Below are 8195 nucleotides of genomic sequence, written 5' to 3'. Positions count from 1 at the left end.
AGTACATGGACCTTGACAGTTTTTTCGAAGCCGTTTTTTTCCAGCATATCCATGTACTGGTATGGCTATTTGGCTTCAAAGAGCATTGGTAGAACAATTAGGGCACACTAACTGTGTCATGCTAGTAACATTTTTCAACTACAAGTATCCTGGCCTACTAGTACGACTTAAGGATAGATATCAAACAGCTTTGATAGCCTGGATATAGTTTCCAGTCCATGTACTAGTAGGACACCTGTATGTTAGCAAAACTAGTGAAGCACTATTAAAATGTGATAATGTCTCCAGTTGTACTAGTAGCCAAACGGCTTGCCATAAGGCCATTTGAGCATCTTGCGAGTGAAGCCAAAAAGCGTACTAGTAACTGGACATGAAGGATACGGACTAAATGCTCAATGGCTTTACTGTACGTGCGTGTTTGAGTGCGTGCGTGTATTTTTTTTTTTGGGGGGGGGCGTCCAGAGAGGGGAAGGAGACGCTCACGAGAGGATTTGCTTCCCAAACCACTGGTGCCTGCTAGCCTCCATCCTCAGCGGACCACAACCCCAACAAAACGTGATCTTTTGACCGAGTCAGCCAAACTTTGTTACGAGTTGCACACTGCACTATATTGGTCACGTTGGCTCACTTTTTTTTTTTCTTTTTTTTTTTAGCCCAAGACATCATCATCATCATGTTCGGAAACTAAACGTCACTCTTGTTCTCCTTAACACGAACGTTTTGACCTATTTTTGGGATGTGTTACACAACAAAGTTCATCTGCTTTATGTAAGTAAGCTATGTTGCCACTTTGATTTGACACTAAAAGGTGTGGAACGCTGCTTATTCCATATCCTTGATGTCCAGTTTAAGGTCCATGTACTAGGGCTTAACGATTCAGAAAAACAATCTAATTGCGCCCCCAATCCCCCCCTCATTCAATGTTGATTTTGTTTTCTTTTTTCATTTCTATAGTCACTTTTTGGCCTACTTGTATGCAATTGAAAACACAACTACTAAACGATGCTGCACTAGTAACACTACTACAACTAATAGTATTATGCACCTACTAGTGAATTGCTAGATATTACGCAACATAATTTTACAATGTCACACATCAAGGACTGAGCATTTATTTAGTTATCCTTTTATATTCATCTTAAGGTGTCTGTACTAGTAAGTTTTTTTTTTTTTTTTAGTGCTGTCAAACGATTACAAATTTTAACCTGATTAATCACACTTTTTAATCACGATTAATCAGCTAAATTACTTGCGTATTCGCCTAATATAAAATAAATACAAAATACCGTAATATTTTGACATTAAATGCATGTACGCAATTGCATGCATGCGTGTATTGCTCAAAATGTAACAGCATCATATCAATTGGGTGCAATTCAGCAATTATTAATTAAACGCAAATTACTTTTGTTTCATCTAAAGTCCAGTCGGGGTGTTTTTAACGCGAAATTTACCACCGAGCACACCAACTGGAGTCACCCTGCTCGTTTTGGAACAACAGGTGATGGAAATGCCGTGCAATGACCTCATCACTGACCTGCGCAGCCTTCAATGTAACCATCCGCGGTTACATTCAAGTCTCAAGTACGGTTAAAAAAAAAAATAGTGCGATTAATCTGCGTTAATACGTGATTAATGCGACAATTTTTTGTGATTAATTAATCTATTAACGCTTTAACTTTGACAGCCCTAGTTTTTTTTGTCCTCACTAGTGAGACAATTTAAGATGGATATCAAGGATATTGAATAAATGCGCAAACGACTTTCCAATGGATTATTCTCTACTAAGGACTAAAGACGCGTAAAAGAATTTTAAAAAATGATAGAATTACAAAAAATAAAATGGCAAAGAATGGAGTCAAAAGATTAAAAAAAAAAAAAAAGATTAAATGCTAATTTATACAAATGAAGTTGTAATAGTATGAGAAGAACGTGAATCGTTTGCCCGAAGAGAATTGCAGAATAAAGTAGCAATGAAAAATATGAAATGAGAATTTGGTTGTAATGCGAATTTGTGATATACAGGTAGCAATTGCTGCTCGCACATTGTGTTTAAATGTGGGGGAAAAAATACAATTCTTATATTTCAACTTTATTCTTGTAACACGATTTTGACATTTTCTTATGGTGCAAATTTCATAAAATATTTACAGGATCATTATGACCTTTATTCTTGTAACATGACAATTTTAACCTCGTATTATTACAACTTCATATTTGCAACCATACAAAGTTATTCTCATAATTGGACTTTTTTTTTTTTTTTTTCTTGTACCATTACTTTATTTTTTGCGACATTACGTTTTTCACGCAATTTAACGATTTATTTTTTCCTGTGACGTATACAACTTTATGCTCGTAACACTTCCATTTTTATTTGCATGTTTTCATGACTTCATTCTTATAACATTATGACTATTTTTTTCACCTTGCGATTTTTCTCTTATAACATTACAAAGTCATCCTTGTACTATCACACCTTACTTTTGCAAAATGTTAATGTTACACTTGTAAGATTACGACTATTCTTATCAAAGTACAAATTTATTCTCGTAATTTTAATTCATAATTTTTTGTCTTGTTAAATTATTCACTTTATGCTTGGAACAATATGAAATCATTGGAACATTCTAATGCTTGGATTGTTCCATTTTCTCTTGAAATTATTATATTCTGGTAAAATTTTCATTTTAATCTTCTCACAATTTTACAAGTTAGTCAGTGTGGCCCAAGTTCTCTTTTTTTTTTTTTTCTTTTTTTTTTAAATTGTCCTGTTTGTCAGTTTTGGAACTGGAGTTAACGCGCTTTAGCGTGCCCACTAAAGAGGTTGTGATGCCGTAGCGGTGTAAACATTTTGGCCTTACTGGAGTTGCTGCGGTCTGCTCCCTTTGAATGTGTGTGAAGTATTCAGCCAGTTTGGAAAACGACCAAACGGTTGACATAACACTAGTTCCGGACGTTTTTCCATGGTGTATTTTATTTTTTATTTTTTCCTAAACGTTTGTGCAGCACAACTCGAGGGGATGTTGATGACTGAATGAACACTTTCTATTGTCCCATTGTTGTGTCAAGGAGAAATAGAACCCTTGTCGTGTAAAGCTGTATACATATGTGAATGGAAAGCCCTTTCAGCATCTAGTGCTGGCATTACTGTACTAGTAACATGCACACAACTAGTGCAGTTTTGCCTCACTAGTAGCATGTAGTCATCCTACTAGTATGTCAGAGCTGGGTCAAAAATGTTACAGGTAAAGACAGTCATTCTGCTAGTGCGCCGAATTGTCTTACTAGTGAGGACAAAGAGCATACTAGTACATGGACCTCAAACTAGATATCAAAGATATTGAATAGTCGTGCGACATTGTAAAAATCTTCTAGGGAACCTCCAACACAAGTAGTACTAGTAGCACACAGATGCTAACTAGTGCACAGCTTTGTCTTACTAGTATCATGTAGTTGTCCTATTACTATTAGTATGCTAAAGTTGTCCTTATAGTTTGCAAAAATGTCATATAATAGTAGGGATGCAACGATATCCAAACATCACAATACGATATCACGATATGAAGGTCACGATACGATAATTATCACGATATTGTGGGGAGGTTGGCGATACACAAAAGTCAGAATTTTGTTTAAAAAACAACAAAAAACATTTGTGCTTTTGTACATAACTGCAACACATATAAACAACCTACAATCACTAATAACACTTAGTAAATAAAGTACATTATTATTATTATTAATATTGAGGCACTTGCTAATGCATGCACACATTGTGTTCCTCCACAAGCCAAAAACCTTCACCTGACCATTAGTGTGGATTTTAAACATGGAAGGGCCAAAACATGCCTTGTGAAAAGTAAATGGCGACGACAATATAGTGTGGCAGTTTTAATATTGCAATATCACAATATTGCCGTTATCGTTACATCCCTATACAATAGTGGGGAAAAGTTACTAGTTTGACACTGTTATTCTATTAGTGTAGTTGGACAATTCAACTCGCTAGTAGGACGACTAAGTAGCACTAGTAGGGCACATCTCTAACTAGTATTGCTTTTTTTTCTGTCAAATTGTTGGATACTTTTTGGCATACTAGTATGACTACTGATGTAAAACCGCTAATGGCTGTTTCGGCGCTACTAGTAGGGCCCAGGAGGCTACGAGTGCATGACTTATGCCTACTGAGTTGGTACTAGTGCACAGTAGTTTACTTAGTTGTTAAGCTTACATGTGTACTAGTTAACACAAGTAGTGGAAATAGCTTACTAGTAGTGATGGACAAATGAAGCTTCATGAAGCACTTGTGATGTTTTTTGCTCCTCTAGATGCCACTCATGATTTAAAGATGTGCTGTAGTGGAAATGTAATCAATTTCCATTGCACTAGCCTTTATCTTTAAACCAAGAGTACCATCTCGAGGAGTAGAAAAAATATATCGCAAGTGCTTTACGAAGCTTCATTTTTCCCATCATTACTTACTAGTAAGACACAGTCAATCTACCAGTGCACTTACAGTGATGACAAAGAACGCACTAGTACATGGACCTTAAGCTGGATGTGAAGGATCTAGGAGAAGTGCTGAAACAGCTTTCCATACAGATGCGCTTGGTCTACAGGACAGTGTACATATTTGTGAAAAGCATCTGCAAGAGGACGCTCATGAAACTTTTTTTTTTTTTTTCTATTGAAACATTCCAGTCGAATGTCTTGACTTAAGGAAAGGAAGGCAGATGGGGGCGGGGCGGGGAAACACCTTTCCAGCTTTTTTTTCCCCTTCTTCTTCTTTTTAATGTACAAGGCGCCTTACGACATTTTCTAGGACAAATCCAGGCGTCCGAGCAGTGTGAGACAATCCGCCAACATCGCAACTACTCAGGCCTTTTTTTGTGAAGGGACATCCTGTTCTCGCTCTTTTGCAAGCTTTGTACGGGCGCACTTCCTCGGGCCTGCAGTCACATGTTGAACTATTGCCGCGCACGCACGACGGAGGACGCTTGATTCGTACACTTCGTTCCAAACTAAAGCTGCTCTTGCATGCGGACTACCTAAAAAAATTAAAAATAAAAAAAAGTACAGTGAACCTCCGCTGGGGGTGTTTGGGGGGGGGAACCTATGAGTGAGTTGATGAGCTTCATTTAAGGCTTTGTCACCATTTTGATGCAAATGAACTACGTTGAAGTGAGTTGAGGAGCTTCATGGAGTGCTCTTCTGGCATTTTGGCCACAAGTAACTATGTTGACCATCATGTGGTGCTTTTCCGCCATCTTGTAGCATCTCAATGCCAAGGAACTACGTTGAAGTTAGTTGAGAATCTTCATGATTTGAGTTTTGGGAGCATGAATTAATCACAAATGAAATAGCGGGGGTTCACTGTAAACAAATATAAGCCTCCTTTCAACAGGGTTCAGCATCATTTTTCATCCATCCATCCATTTTCTTGACCGCTTATTCCTCACAAGGGTCGCGGGGGCTGCTGGCGCCTATCTCAGCTGGCTCTGGGCAGTAGGCGGGGGACACCCTGGACTGGTTGCCAACCAATCGCAGGGCACACAGAGACGAACAACCAACCACACTCACAATCACACCTAGGGACAATTCGGAGCGCCCAATTAACCTGCCATGCATGTCTTTGGAATGTGGGAGGAGACCGGAGTACCCGGAGAAGACCCACGCGGGCACAGGAAGAACATGCAAACTCCACCCAGGAAGGTCCGAGCCTGGACTCGAACCGGAGACCTCAAAACTGGGAAGCGGACGTGCTAACCACTCGACTACCGTGCCGCCCCATCATTTTTCAGTGATTATAAAAAGTCATCTTCCCTCTGTTGACACTTAATAAAAAAATGAGAATAAAAATGACAAAATACATGCATAATTCAGTTGAAAAAATACTGTGGATAAATGTACTTTACAGGGGAGTGCAGACTTTTTGTAATTCTTTTGGTGACACATTTTTATAATGAAAAAATGATATTGGTGGGCGTTGCATTGGATGAGTGAGCAGAGCCTTTTTTTTTCTCTTTTTTTTTTTTTTTTAAACTTCTCTTTGCCATCCCAGTCATTATCCCCAGAATTTCATTGTGAACATAAGTTAGTTGATGGAAAGGACATATTGTGTCGTGTTCTCTCGTTTGCCTTGTTTAAAAAAGAAAAAGAAAAAAAAAAGTGAGGTCAATCCTGTAAAGTGTGTATTTCGACAAGTTGGAAACTAATAACAGTAGTGGTTGTCATTTGGTTTTTGATATGCACTAACAGCAAAGCAACATACCTCATTTTGTATGGATCATAATTGTGCAAAGGGCACTGTTGGGTATCTTTTAGAAAAGAAAAAAAGACTAATGGCCAAAAGAGTTATCGAAACTTGGTAGCAATCTTAAGCCAGCTGAACTCTTATTAATTTATTAATATACAAAAAGGGCTGTTTTAATGTGGCTGTTGACGACTATTGCAAATTGCTATGTTCAGGTAAGTTTAAACTAGTGCTGTCAAAGTTAAAGCGTTAACTAATTAATTAATAAAAAAAAACTTATCGCATTAATTATGTATTAACGCAGATTAATCACACTTAATTTTGACCGCTGATGACCCTTTAGCTGACTAAAGCGTTTAATAAATGTTTGACATTCAGAATATTTGTTCATATCAAAATATTAGGGGTTTTTTTCCATTTGAAATTATGCAAGTAATTAACTGATTAGAAAAAGAGGAGGATGAGCGTGTGCAGTGGATTAAAAAAAAATTGAAGACGTCATCAAACGTCAAAAAAAAAAATTAACACATAACAGGTGCGCTTTAAATTTGGTGGGCAAACATTGTTGAAAAAAAAAAAAGTCAAATTAAGCAATTAAAAATACTAAAATGTGATGTAATCTGATTTACAAATGTAATCGTTTGACAGCTCTAGTTTAAACGCACTTCCAGGGGAGCCGCAGCTTTGACAGAAATGCTCCGATGTTGTTTCCATTCTTTCCATTTCCTGTCTCACCCCTTCTGATTTTTTTGCAGCAAACACACTTGTCAGCAAAGGACTCATTTGTGTGCTAATTTCATCTTTACATAAATGACCAAATAATGTATGTAGCCTTTCACATTGCAGTCACATTATGTATATGGTGATAAATATATATATATATATATATATATATTTAACTAAATGCCTTATAGACGAGGGACATTCAACCTGATTAGAATTGCCAATAAAAGACCAATCGTTACTTTGTGTTCTCCTGTCATCATTTGAATGGGAAAAGGACGAGTAACTTATTTGTGAGCGAGTTTGCATTTACAGTATCTAGCTAAGGTCCATATGGTGCATTCTTTATCCTCATGATGGGGAATCCAGGTTCTGAGAGTAAAAACCCAGAAAAAAAAGTTGAGGTTTAGCCACAGTTGCTTCTCCTCAACAGGTGGAGACGAACTCATTAACCTATATGGCAAAAGTCAATCTGTGGCAGGGATTCTACTTTGTAGACCTGGATTCCGCATCCCTGATCCTTACTATATAGGACACTCACTAAAACTGGTAGAACCACTAAGACCAGAGGTGGGTAATCCAGGTCCAGAAAGTAAAAACCCTGAAACAGTTTGGCTTTAGCCACAGGTAAATCCAATCAACCAGCAGGTAAACAAGTTACTTACTAGTTGGTCAAGTAGAACCTCCTGTGACTAAAGCCAAACTGTGGCAGGGTTTTTACTTTCTGGACCTGGATTACCCACCTCTGACTAAGACACACTAATAATGTTTCTTGGCCACCAGTGCTTAGTACACTTACACTGTTAAACATTACTAGTAAACGACTATGCTGCACTTGGAACACTGCTCGTTCCAATTAATAGTCATTCTGAGCTGCCGTGAACCAAATGCATCCCCAAAGTGACCCGCAAGACAACAGTGACGTCACTTACAAGGTACTGTTTTGAACTGAATTTATATCGTCCGCCATGACTTGATTCTCGTTCCCGACGCGGCAAAGGTGACGTTTGTCGCTTTTCCCCATCAACCACTTAACGAATAGTGTATGTCAACTTGTGCAGTTTTGCCGAACTAGTAAACTAATAGTAACAATAACTAATAATAAATATAACTAAATAAAATGAATATATATATATATTACTAGAAAGATGGTTAGCTCTTATCAAGGATAAAATATAATGCATATCAGATTCAAAAAATCATCAGATGATGAATA

The sequence above is a fragment of the Festucalex cinctus genome, chromosome 4, assembly GCF_051991245.1.
Source record: "Festucalex cinctus isolate MCC-2025b chromosome 4, RoL_Fcin_1.0, whole genome shotgun sequence".
NCBI lineage: Eukaryota > Metazoa > Chordata > Actinopteri > Syngnathiformes > Syngnathidae > Festucalex > Festucalex cinctus.
This window is presented reverse-complemented; position numbering follows the sequence as displayed.